Below are 13,310 nucleotides of genomic sequence, written 5' to 3'. Positions count from 1 at the left end.
AAATACAAGGAAAAAACCCTAATTTGACATCTATCAACTTTTTCACATTCAAAATCACATGGAATATGGAAGCAAGGACTGAATGGAATTTTACAATTCAATTATATTTACAGTTCAGGATTCCAACCTTCCACGGTAACTTCACATGTGTACAAAATAAGACTATAGCTTTGCAAGGCTTGGAAAAAGCATTTGTTTAGTTCTAGTCAAAGTTTCTGCACAAAAAGGGAAACAATGTACTAGTACAAATGATCATTTCTGCTCTTAAATATCTTTATAGTTTCTCACGTGACAACTCCAGACTTAACAGTTTCACACATCCATCTTACTTGCCAGAAAGCCACACATAAGTCAATTAAAATCCCTAAAAAATTCAGATAATAAAGTGACAAAAGGCAACACTAAGATCTTCTTTGAATCTTTGAATTTTGAACTAAATTAAAATTAAAAGAATGTAACAACTATCTACACTCCACAAATGTACAAGACCAAGAATGTGTTTTCTTTCTTGGCTCATGTTCTATGCAGCATCTGGTTTCTACATGCAATCTTCAAACTCTTGTCCCTTTATTCAGTTAAAACTAAAGCAACTGCTGTGAATAGACAGTAGTTATATATTAATGGATATATTGAACGAATGGATTATTGAGTGAATATTCTTCTTGCACTGGCATTATACACCAAAGCAATACACTCCAAACTTACCTGTTTGGAGCAGGTAAGACACCCCTAACAAAAGCTTGGTACCTATGCAGCTGGGTCCTGGTCTCTGCCTGAAGCTCCGAGCAGTTCTTGACTTGTGCTAAATTCTTTTGTGTTGAAGCAAGAACCACAGGATGGAAAACTAAAGGAAAGTATTGCATTTCTCAGGACCCACACAAAGCAAGATCTAGAAACCCCCACAGAAAGTCTGTGGTTCTCAGCTGTTATACAGGACTACCAAAAAAACAAGCTTTCATTTGAACAATGCTTGTACAAAAAGTGAAAATCAGAGCAGATTTAAACATCTAACTAAAAATACTCCCCAACTGCTTTGCCAAACACAGTACATTTACCTAAACTCCAACACTAAGGAAGCTCTATGAGATCAGATATTAGAAAGAGGTTGGGTTTTTTTTATACAGTGAGGGTGGTGAAACACTGAAACAGAAAGGTGATGGGTGCTCCATTTCTAGAAACTTCCTACGTCAGATTGGACAGGACTCCAAGCAACCTAATGTGTCTGAAGATGCCCCTGCTCATTGCAGAGGGACTGGACTAGATCACCTCTCTAAGACAATCTACCTTGTTTTTAAGTGTTAAAGCTGTGGTCAGTTTCACAGATCCTTATCTCTGCATCCACTAACTGCCAGCAAGCTGCCAGTAACACAAGGCTACCTCATCCCAAGGGGAGAGGCAAGAGGATCAGTGTGCTGTAACTGAAATTCATCCCAAGACCATGCAGAAATAACTAGAATGACAAAGTAATACCATAAGGGACTACAGGCTGTCTTAATTAAAACCTCTCCGAACTTCTATATATAAACTACCTGGCAAGCATCTTCATTTTTCAAACAGGCACTACTGGGAATCCGACAGCCTTCCCTAATCTATTCCAGTGTTCTGGAGGTTCTTAGGAGTTGACTCAACTAGCTTAATAAGTGTTTGCTACAGTTTAAACCACAAACAGTTTCATCTCATGTAGGGAAGACAACAGCTTTGTCTTTTCTTTCCAGCTATCTTTTACGTATTGAAAGAACATTATGAAAAGAAATCTCCCTTCTACCTCCTCTAAAAAACAAATAAAAAGAGAGAAAAAAAAATCATTCAAGTGTTTTCAGTTTTCCCCTAAAGTACTTTTTTTAGACCTCTGACCATTTTCCTTGACATACAACTATCCTTCTCTGAGTACAATACCAAAAATCAAGTGCTGTACTTTAGCTCATTAGCATGCCAAGAAGTGGGAAGGCTAACTCCATGTATTTTAAGTGACACTGCCATCAATACATCCAGTAAAAGATCAGCTGGTTCTCCAGCATTGGTTGCCACATGGCCACTGTGCAAATATCTGACTCCAGATTCTTTTCTGCAGATCTCCTACCACCCCAGTTATCCCCAAACCCGCTATCAGCACAGTCAAATCTACAGTCAAACCTTACTTAAGAAAAACAGATGCCATCAGCCTCTCCTACATTTCATCCTACTTAGGGTACCCACTTAGTTAAGATAATTTTGAACACATGCCCCTTAATCCTAGGAGCACCTCTGATAGTGCAATTCAGTCGAGAAATTTTACTTAGATCAGTTACAAAAAAAAAACATTAATACTTCACTACACAATACTTCAGAAATCCTGATTTTGCACATCCTTCTGGTTTGACAGGAATCCTGGCTTCAAAGAACATTTATTTTACAATGGCTGCAGACCTGTTCTTAGATAAACTTAATAACAACTTAAAAACAATAACTCAAATTAATATTTAAATTAAAATTAAATTAAAAATTAATAATAATAACTTTAAAAGTTATATTTCTGCCATGATATATAAAGTAGTTAACACTGTGAAAGTGAGCATATAAAATATAAAGAGATGTCATTTGTAAGAACAGACATACTGGGTCAGATCAAGGCACTGCCTAATCTACTTTCCTGTCTTTGACAGCTGCCATAAAGAAACACCCAAAAGAATAACATCCAAGCCATTAACAGGACGTCTGAAGACAGACATTTGCCTTGAATTGTGTATATATACATACTGCCATCTATTTGAAGCACATTCAGTAATTTTATCTTACAGTAAATTACACAGTTCTCCAGCACTACATGTTGTTGCCCATATCCAACATCAGTTTAAGGGAACTAAGACCTCTCAGCCGTATAAAGCCAAAAAAATTAAAATGATGCCACAACAAAATTACTGGAGGAAAAAATTAACAGTATTCCATAAAAGTAGACATCTGAAGGTTTTAGTGGATGATGTGTTTTAAAACAAGCACTTTCATGCCACATAGCTGACTCTATTTACCAGCACGACCCATGGCTGATCTTGTCATAAGTTTCATTTATGTGGTCTACATATTCTTTTCTTCAAAGAACAGCCATGGGATGGCTCACTTTGTAAGAATCTGAAGAACACCATATTTTTTAAAAGAGCATTTTTGAACAACTTCTAGAGATTTGCAGCTATTTATGCTAGTAGCACAAAGGAATTTTTTCTTCTTAAATCTATGCCAAGTTGAAGCAAAAGTGATTCATAACCGCACCAGCCTACTTTTCTGTGTCCTACAGAAGAAAACACTCTTAAACCTTCAGTAGGAACACTAACTCTCAAGTCAGCCTGCTCAGCTTCCAATAATGTCACTATAGTTTCAGTCCATTTTTCACATTTGAAGAGTTACACTCTATATAGTCTACTGCCAGACATCCTAATAGGTACATTTCACAGGGGAGAACATTCCAGATATAATTCACAAATCTGGTAGAATGCTAGAATTATTGCACTAACTCTTTGTATCTTCATTTTAAAATGGGGGAAAGATACTTAGAGGATGTTGTATATTTAATGTTTAATGACTTTCTTTCCACCTAAGCATAAAAACTAGTAATAGGTATGGTAAAACTGCTTCCACACACAGAGTAACTCCAAGCTAGGGTTGAAGAAGTTGTAGAAAACAAAAATGGTCAAATAACCACTATTTGACCCACTGCATGTTTCCTAAGTATGAGATGGTTTCATATCAACACAGACAAAACAAGAAATCAAAGTTAAATGGCACAAGAGATGTCCAGAGAAATTCAATGGATTTCAACAAACAAATCTCCAGGAGTTCAGGAACATCTGGTCCCTTCAGTGTCAGATGAGAGCAAATTATTCCTCTTCATCTACAGACAAATTCCCTATCCCTTTTTTAACCACTTTTCCTGACAAAATCCTGGACATTAACTGAATTTTTAGAAATACCTGCCTTTATCCTCTACTATACTTTGAAATCACAAGGCTTTCAAATACAGTCATAAAAACTTGCATCTGTAGTCTCAAAGCAAAACTGTAATAGCCTATGTACAGCAGTCTTGAAGAAACCTGAGTCCTACCAATCAACTTTTTGTTCTCCTTACTTCATAAACACCCTGCATTAGTTCTACAATTTAACGGGCTACTGATATATTTTCCATACTCTTCTTCATATTTCCCAGGAAAATATTTTGCATGCCAGACACAGATGTCATCCCTAGCAACCTTGGCTTTGGGGTGCTTCCCCCACCTCACCCCCACTAGCATATCTTAATTCTGAAGGGTGTAAGGCATACCTGTGAAGTACTAGATGAGTGCTGCTCACCCCTGCAGCAAACCCCAGTGCACCACAGTTTCACTGGATGCACAGCAGTGCACAAGAACACTGGGAGAAATGAAAGCACCACAGCATAGAAGATTGCACAGGAAGTGTGAGTAACCAGAGCAAGTTAAAACCTACATCTTACCACTCTTCCCAGGTACTCAGACAAGAACACCATGAGCATGTAAAGATAAACTTTTGAAATCATACATGTAGGCAGAGCAGTCTGTAAAGGCTTAAAAGTAAAAGCCTTCACATGTGGCCTAGGTTTAAATTCCAGATCTCAGAACTCTAGATCATCTCCTCCCCTCCATACTGTATTTCTGACCACACATATGTGTGTGCCTCTCTAGTCTCAAATATATGTAATAAGTCATAGAGAAAAAGGAGCTGCTAAGAGGACAATTTAACATGACTTTTCTCAGCATCTACTGATTTCAAAACAGTCTGCCAAGAACTCCTTCATAATTCCACCTGCTCTTCACTTCAAAGAAAAAAGGGCAAAATAAATTAATAACCCCACACCACAATGTCTGAATAAACTAAAAACCTTAAAAGGCATATGTATATACTATATTTTTTAAACTAACACTAGAAAAAACATTCTGTTTTGCAATTATGCCATAATGTAAGAATAAAAATTAAGGTTTCACCAGATATTTTGAAATACAGGCAGTGTCATTATTTCAGTAAACATTTCTGAAGTATCATAATTATTAAAAGTTATGGACACAGCATAAACATTTCTGCACCACTTCCTTTTAGAGTTGGCCACCTGTAATAAATATTTACAGTCAGTCATGAACTGCTCAAATATTGCCATTGAAAAAATAACCCAGGTTATTAGTGAAAAAAATAAATCCACAAGCTACTGCTTAAAGCCAAGGCATTGACACCAAACAGAAAATGTTGCTTGTTGCCTCATGAGTATCTCTACCTTTCTCCAAAATCCCACATGTATTTCAAATGTGCTACCTGGGAAAGCAGCCACCATTCTTTTGCTGTCAGAGATCCCATGTCAATTGCCATGCTTGAACCTTGTCAGCTTTCATGGCCCCTGAAAGCCAGCTACTCTAGCTGAAGGGAAGCTTCAGTCCACTGAAGTTGAATCCATTGATTAGACAGATAGAGACTTGTAGGTTGGGCAGTATTCATTCCCCTAAGAAGATCTTCCATTAAGCCAATACGAAACATGCTCTGCTTGTTTGAATGACATTCAGACATTCCTGCTGAAGAACTTCACCTGCACATGTGAAAAGTCCACCAAATTCAAATGCCATCCCATGTCACTTGAATAAGAACCTGTACACAATCCCAAATCAACTATGCCCACTGCACTGATCAAGGAAGAGCAAGTTCAAAGTTGAGCTCAATCTAAAATGGACAGTACCTTTTCTTGGGAGTTACAATTAAAGCTCTCCCTGCCCTCTCACTAACCAATATAATCTAAAATTTGGGTCCACAATTTCTGGAATAATAGAAGTTTTCCCACTCCACACAAACTTTATGTTTTTGTCTCTAGTACACTCAGTAGATGTTCCACTAGAAAATCCAGACAAATGGATAAAAAACACCTAGCTATCCATGGGCCTCTAAAACATTTCCCCAACGCTCAGCTCAGCAATCCATTGTGGTTACTAAAACATATTGCTAAATCTATTCCACAGTCTCTAAAACTGGAATTTGATTAGGAAGGTTCTATTCTCTGAGTGACACAGAAAAAAACCATAAGTTTGCAATTGCTATGGTGCATGACTGTACATACCCGTGGCTCCCAAGGCAGCACACACAACCACAAGTAAGATGGCAAGATTATAAGTGAAATGGTCAACAGACACATTCTGCTCAAGGACAACACTATTTTCCACTTCTTTAGGTTTCAATTGAGCAATTGTATATATAAAGAAAATAAAACATTCCATCTACTCACCTGCAGAGAGATTGCCCTGCCAGAAAGCTTTCATTCTCTAAGCAAGGCACAAAACATTTTTTCTGATGCTGATACTGGACCCCACAAATGGAGGAAATACGTTTATAGCTATGAGCTTCACTCATGGGGATACAGATGTGTGCCAAATGATTCACGTTTACTTGGGCAACATCCAAATATTCCATTTATTTAGGCTGATGAATTTGTGACCCCTTCCTCTCACTAGGAAACCCACTCACACAGGTCAATTCATTGTGCTACCTTTTAAAAACAGATACTTAAAACAACTAAGCAGATGAGATGGGGTACAAATATCATTGTATGTTCTATGTTAATGTTCACAGGAGGGTGTGAATCAAAAAACCAGACTGGCACTATCAACTGTGAATAAATAGTTTTTCTCTTTCTACACAGCAAGAAAAATCAAATTCTTCTCTGCAGCAAGAGTCACAATTTATCCTTCTATAAAACATATTCTTGGCCTGCCTGAAAATTAAACAATTGCCTGCATTCCTGGCAAAAGATATTACTATGAACTACAGGGCTTGTATCTGACAAGAATTATATTCCTACCAAAAAAGTCAAAAGAGATGATGTAGCTGTAAGAAGTCTGCCTTGGTTGGAAAAATTCAGCTGCTGCTTCCCTTCTGGTTATAACTTCAGAGCCAACACCCAACTCTTCCCCTTCTAAGTGCTCTGACCCAAAAGACTGGCAATTTTTGCAGCTGCACTTAAACATTTATCCTCATGTACATACAACAGCACACTGCAGGGCCAGTATTTCTAAGTCCTACAAACTGTCCACAGCATTGCTTATCCAGTGGCATCAATGGGAAATATCCTCCATTCCCCTTCTGATCAGGGGATCTCTCATTATGATCATCTACTGCCAGGCACTTGGACTACGAAAACGTTTTTCCAACTCAATCCAACTGCCTGAAAAGACACAGCGAGCAACATAACTATATCACTAAACGTTTTTGTGATATATCAAGTTTAAGAGACATTTTTCAGACACAAAAATACTTTCACCAATGCTACATAATGGTCATTATACCCTTCAAAGAAAGAGACACTCAGGCCTATTCAGACATATTAAAAAGCTATAAAGGTGTATTTTTCTTAGCTGTGTGTTCTCACTTCTGTGCAAGCTAAAGTTAATTTCCTGTGGCAGGCACCAAGGCCCACTGCAGCCCCACAGCAACCTGACTCTGTATCACCCACACAGAAACCCTGGAAACCATGTAGAAATTAATCAACATGGAAGATAACTGGCAGCCCACTTTCACCTGTAGAGGAAGCACTGGTACTGATGAGGCCAAGCCAGAAAATACACAGTCCCTGCTACAGGGACACAGAAAAGCTCCCAGCAAGGACTGAAGCTGTCCCTTCAGAAGGAACTGTTGCTGTATGACTTCTGTTAAAAAAAAAAAAAAAAAAAAAGAAGCCCTGAGTTCTTGACATTGACAAGCTATCTTACCACTTTCCTTTCTTCCATTATAAGACAGTCTAGGTGAGAACACAAATTGCCTTAAATGCTTACATCTACTTCCCGTCTGCAAGAGATAAAAGTACAGAGTGAACTGCTTTGCTTTATTTCCTTTTCTGAACAGACAAGTCATCTGTGGCAAGAGCACCTAATGAAAAGATTCTTTGATAGCACTGAACATACAAGAAAAATCACTGTCCACTTCTTTTAGAGGCACAGCAGTATGACTTCTGGGCATCCACATTTTTGACAGTTCTGAGAGACTGATACAGGACTGCTTTCAGAAAGGTCTCAAATATGGATTTCTATTGCAATACCATCATCTCACCTCTCCTACTGCCCTGACAAAGCATCACACAGCAACACCTATAGGATAACATGCACTGTTTTCACAGAAAACACCTAAATAATGACACTCTATTGCATGCTAAGCTATTACCTATGGGGGCAGGAAGGATTCCAAAGAGGTGGTGAAAACAAATTGTTTTTACCCAAATCCAGTTTGCAGAAGCTTCAAGTAGACATTGATTCAAGGCTTCAGTTTAATGAGATGCAGCAGCGCTGACCAGGAATAGTTGTCTGTGCAAGACTATGATGTTGTAACAATTTCTCACAGACCTGAATCTTGCTACCACATCTCACACCTTTCTCACCTCAAGATCAGACTGCTATAGTGCACTCAAGCGGTTACATTTTAAATCAATTCCTAAAATATACAGTGGCATAGACCATTATTCTTTCAACCTTCTACCTCCCCCAATGGCAGCATGCAGCACTTTGGAAACAATCTCTATGGGATGAGAAGTGACAAGGGGATTTCTGGTTTTGCATCTGAAGAAAGGGGGTCTGACGTGCACAGCACCCTACAGGTTTTGAGCCTTTATGGCTGAAAGAGTACCTTTTCTTGTCACATTGCAAATGTTGTAATTGGCATTTATTTTCAACATACATAGAGAAAAGAGCACCTATTTGTCTAGCTTTTTGAAAGAAGTTCCGAAAAGACAAATTTTTGAATTTTGCATGGACCTGGATATTCTGTGAGGCATTCAAACTTTCAATAATCTCCTTTTCCTAGTTGCTTGATTCTAAAAGTTTTGTTTGTCTTTCAAGGCTGCTCCAGGCTGATGCTCATTAAATTCAGAAAGCAGCCAAGTAACTCCACCAGCCATATCGCTGCTGCAGGAGACAGCCACTTTAGCACTTCCCACACTAGCTATGGGTGACTAAAAGTCCTCAGAGTAAAGTTAAAAATTAAGGGTTTTTTTAACAGAATCAAAAGGGAGAGAACTCCAGAAAAATACTCAAGTTTTAAGTTGTCTACAGAAATTTCTGGAAATTCAGAGGTAACACACTTTTTAATTTAAATTGGGACTCAGTCATTTGAAACAAAAATACTCCAAGAGCTTGAACCAAGAGGCTTCAAGTGTTCTCCAAGCACCTGGCACGGTTTAGCTACTGTGTTCAAATAACCAAAGGGTTTAGCATTAATTCATTTCAGAAAATCCTACAGCTGATTGCAGCACAAAGCTGTAACTGCAGGCTTTTTGCACACACTCTGTAGACTTTCAGAATCTTCTTCACTCATCCATCCAGTTTAAGAGAGAGCATAGGGAGAGACACAGCAACAGCCAATATCTCACAGATTCCTGTAATTGTGAAGATCTGTGATGAGTAAACTGAACTCCAATACTGGAAAATTCCTTTATCTTTTATCTAAATCAGCTCTTAAAGATAGACTACAAGAAAATTAAAGAGCTCTCTGGGGCAGTAGAGGGAAACTCTTCAGGCCACATGGTGGTCTTCAGCTTTTCTCATCTCCTTGCCACCGCCTGTGATACCTACAAGGCCCTTTCAAGTTAACAGATGAAGCTACAACATTATCCAGAGCCAGGATGCATGCAGGCAAGGAACACACTCCGTAAACCATAGCTGTGTAAACAGGTGAACGAGATGGTTCCAATACTGCTAGGAAATACAGAAGGTGAATCAAGGGCTAACAAGAAGGGATCACCTCCAAGAAGCAGTGCAGGGAAGAGGAAATGTGCAGAACAGAAATGGAATGCTCAGCTAACTAATGGTATGAATAAAGAGTCTGTCAGCATCAGAATTAAGTACAGCAGACAGTTCTATTCTTTTTCAGACTGCAAGGCACAACTTTGAGGCACTGTAACATGAAACACTTTCCACTCAGTCACGCATATTCATTAGCTGACCCCCTCAGTACATTTTTTCTCAATCTAGGAATGAGAAGAGCTCCTCACCAAGCAGCAGTCAGAAAGCTGGACAGGGCTAGGATGAGCGACGGCCAGACACATAACGCTCAGCAGGCTTCTGGAAGGGAGTGATTTTCCTCTCTCCAGCAAGGAAAGCAGGATGGGCAGCTTTCAGTTTCAGAAACCAATTAGGTAGAAACTGCTATCAAAGCAATAGAGAGGGCCCTACCCTAACTGGGTTGAGAAACACCAGGTGGTATTATCTCAATCGCTTGCCAGTTTCAACAGCCCCACTCATTCCTTCTCACTGAAGGCAGCCAGGGTGCCCTTTTCCAAGGCTCTTCCCACACACCTACCTGGACACCACACAACATTAAACTAAACTGTCACCTAGACACCACTGCTACCTAAAAAGCAGTCACTTTTATGTAGTGGTTTGTGGAATAGCTACTAAAAGAGCAACAAACTCACAGACTTCATTCCTTCGTGAACCACTTTTAAAGAGCTATCACACTCCGTGGGAACAATACACAGCAATATAGGCTTACCAAGCTATTGTGCTTTCAGGAGATTTTACAATACAGAAAAAACCCAGTGAATCTAAGAAGAAAAGAAAAACTTCAACAAACCCTAAGTCTGGCACCACTGTAACATTGTTCCACAGAGTACAAAATGAATTATTACGAGATTGTCCTTCAGATTTTGCAACCCAAGAGTATGTGGTCAACATCAGAATTATCTAAAGCAAATAAAATCGCCTTCCTCACCCTCCAAGTTGACAAATCCTGCATAACCAATTACAGACCCATGACAATCACACATGGAGCAAAAAATTCTTCATGGCAAGTGTTAGCCAAGACATTATTTACTGCAGATCATCAAGACAATTGGCTACAGTTACAGTAAGTACTGCTGGCTGTAAGGACTTGGTGTTACTTGAAACACATATTTCCCAGAAGCTCAGAGAAGGAAAAAAAAAGAAAAAAATCAATTCTACAGTCATTAGATGAAAATTCTCAAACTGCAAATTTTGAGACTTCTATTTTTATACTGATATTTTTGGTCATGTGTTGCATGACTACCCTTTATATTTCAGGATTATTTTTGTAATAATGCAGGGTACCATTTGAGAAACAAGCTACATCTGCAAGCAGTGCAAGAGCAACTAGGTAAAGAACAAAAGAAAACTTCAAGTTCCTATCTCTTCTCATACTATAATGTGCAGGCTGATAGTATCAGAAAGTGGAAAACTGGAAGCTTAGCTCTCTCCTTTTGAGGGCCAAGCTTAACAGAAGGAGTACACACACTTTTCTTTTTGTTCAGGGAAAGCCTACAAACCCAGCAACACAGTAACACCCTATTTGAGGAATACTCAGCAATAGGAATACCCTATTTGAGAACTATTTCAATGTAGAAATCCATATGGTTGAGTGATTTCACAACCACCAAAATATAAATAGAGAAATAAAAATAGATTTCAGAAGACAGATGTATGACTTGAAAGAGATACATGAAGGCCACAGGGTTCCTACTGCTGCAGAGATGTTAAAACCCTTGTACCATCCCTGACAAAGCAATGAGAGCAGCATGCATGAGAAGTCATCTTTCCCAACAGCCAAAGGAGAAGCATCTGCTGGTAATCTCCCATCCTTCCATTCAAGGCTTCATTCAGTTACCAACTTCTGAGAACAAAGTATCATAAATTCAATCTAGTAAATTGCACAGCAAAGAGATGAAAAATGCTTGCTCACTCTTTCCTCCCCATATACCTTGGGAAGAAAAGCAGTCAGAGTATGGTTCTAGTTCTGTTCCTCCCAGGAAACACAAGGAACAATGAACCCTCCTCCAGTATTTTATTAATTCTTTTCTCATCCCTTAGATCTATCCTTCCTAGGTAACTGTTGCAGCACTCAGACAGGAGAAGCAATAGCTGCAAGAGACAGCAGAGCAAGAGTGACTTCATCATTTGATTTCACCGCTCTTTACAAATGAGAGCAAAAAGGCTGACATCAAGCAAGCCAGGTTTTGCTTCCAAAAGACCCACACCAAAACAGAGGCACTAAAGATGTCCCAGACACTCAGAAGATACCAATCCATCAATTTTCACTTTCCTCACAAGGACTCTTTTGTCCCAGCTTTAACTCGAACTGGCTAAAAAGGTAACTAAGTATCAGCCTACAAATATATATCAAAATGAAAAAGCCGCCTTAACTCTGTCCACCACAGAAGCACTCCACACGGGCAATACACAGCTTGCTACATCATATGATAAGATGTTACCACCACTTTGCTAACTAGAAAAATAAAACCTTTTGCGACACCCTGGAATTTTTCTCACTTAAAAAGAAGAAAAAAAATAATAAAAAAGTTAACTTCCCAGGCTGTCTTACATGGCTGGATTAACTGAAAATAGAAACTGCACTTCCCACAGAATCCTTGAATGTGGTTCTCTTGCTTTGTTCTGACATTTTTTTCCAGACAGCAGAAGGACCAGGAGCACATGACTAGAGCGACTGGGGGGGTTATCACAAGTGCATGCGCTTTATGTTACGGCCTTTGTTTCTCCCTCAGTGTTATACACTTGGGATTGAATCATATTTGCAAACTTGTTAGTCTGCATCAGTTAGCACCCTCTTCACAGGCAAGCATCTGTCTAGTCTTTGACCTCAAATAAACGGGAAAGGAGCATCAATGACCTTTCAAGAATCAAGCTGTAGAGCCTGAATAAGACAAATTTAGTTGCCGAGTATGACAGGTTGAGGTCTCGCTTGGTTTAGACAGCCACCTGCAGAAATACTGATCAACAAGACCTGCTTTCCATTCCACAGCCACATAAAGTAAGCCAGTAAATTAAAATGGAGTCACCCACAGTTCTCCTCCGTACAGATCAATAATCCTTAATAAATACAAATACTGGACTTGATCAAACCTACACTGCCGTGCTGCTAATATGGGTTTAACTGCACCCATGGTTTTTGGAGCGCTGCTGGCACATTGATCATGCAGATACAAGGTGGACTACAGTCCCTGATCCAAATGCTCTCTTCAAGGCTTCAACCACAGCGGAAGACATTTCAGTGCAAATAAAACTATCAAAATTTCTCATCTGTCAAAAAAGCTCACAATCTCGCAGTGCTTTGGCACGAAACACACAAGCCCCTGTGATGGATGCAGGCATGCACCCACAGAGCCATGCCAGGTGTGGCTTTATACGAATATCAAATAGATCAATCGAATGGGAATGCATATTGAGCATTCTTGGTCCCATAAAGATGTCATCCTGCATTTCGGTAAGGAAAACGAAAATATCTCTAAAAACTACATTGTTCTTATGAATCTGGAAGAACAATTCAGTTCTTAATGT

The 13,310-nt window shown here is 39.1% G+C and overlaps 1 protein-coding gene across 2 annotated transcripts in view; it reads right to left on the bottom strand.

Annotated features, from left to right (window-relative positions):
- Window positions 1-13,310, bottom strand: part of GSK3B (glycogen synthase kinase 3 beta) — a 147,195-nt gene that overhangs the window by 131,362 nt on the left and 2,523 nt on the right. The window lies entirely within an intron of this gene.

This window comes from Cyanistes caeruleus, chromosome 3 (assembly GCF_971803275.1).
Source record: "Cyanistes caeruleus chromosome 3, bCyaCae1.hap1.1, whole genome shotgun sequence".
Classification (NCBI taxonomy): Eukaryota; Metazoa; Chordata; class Aves; order Passeriformes; family Paridae; genus Cyanistes; species Cyanistes caeruleus.
Note: the sequence above shows the minus strand (reverse complement) of the source record. Positions and strands in the feature narration are given on the sequence as shown.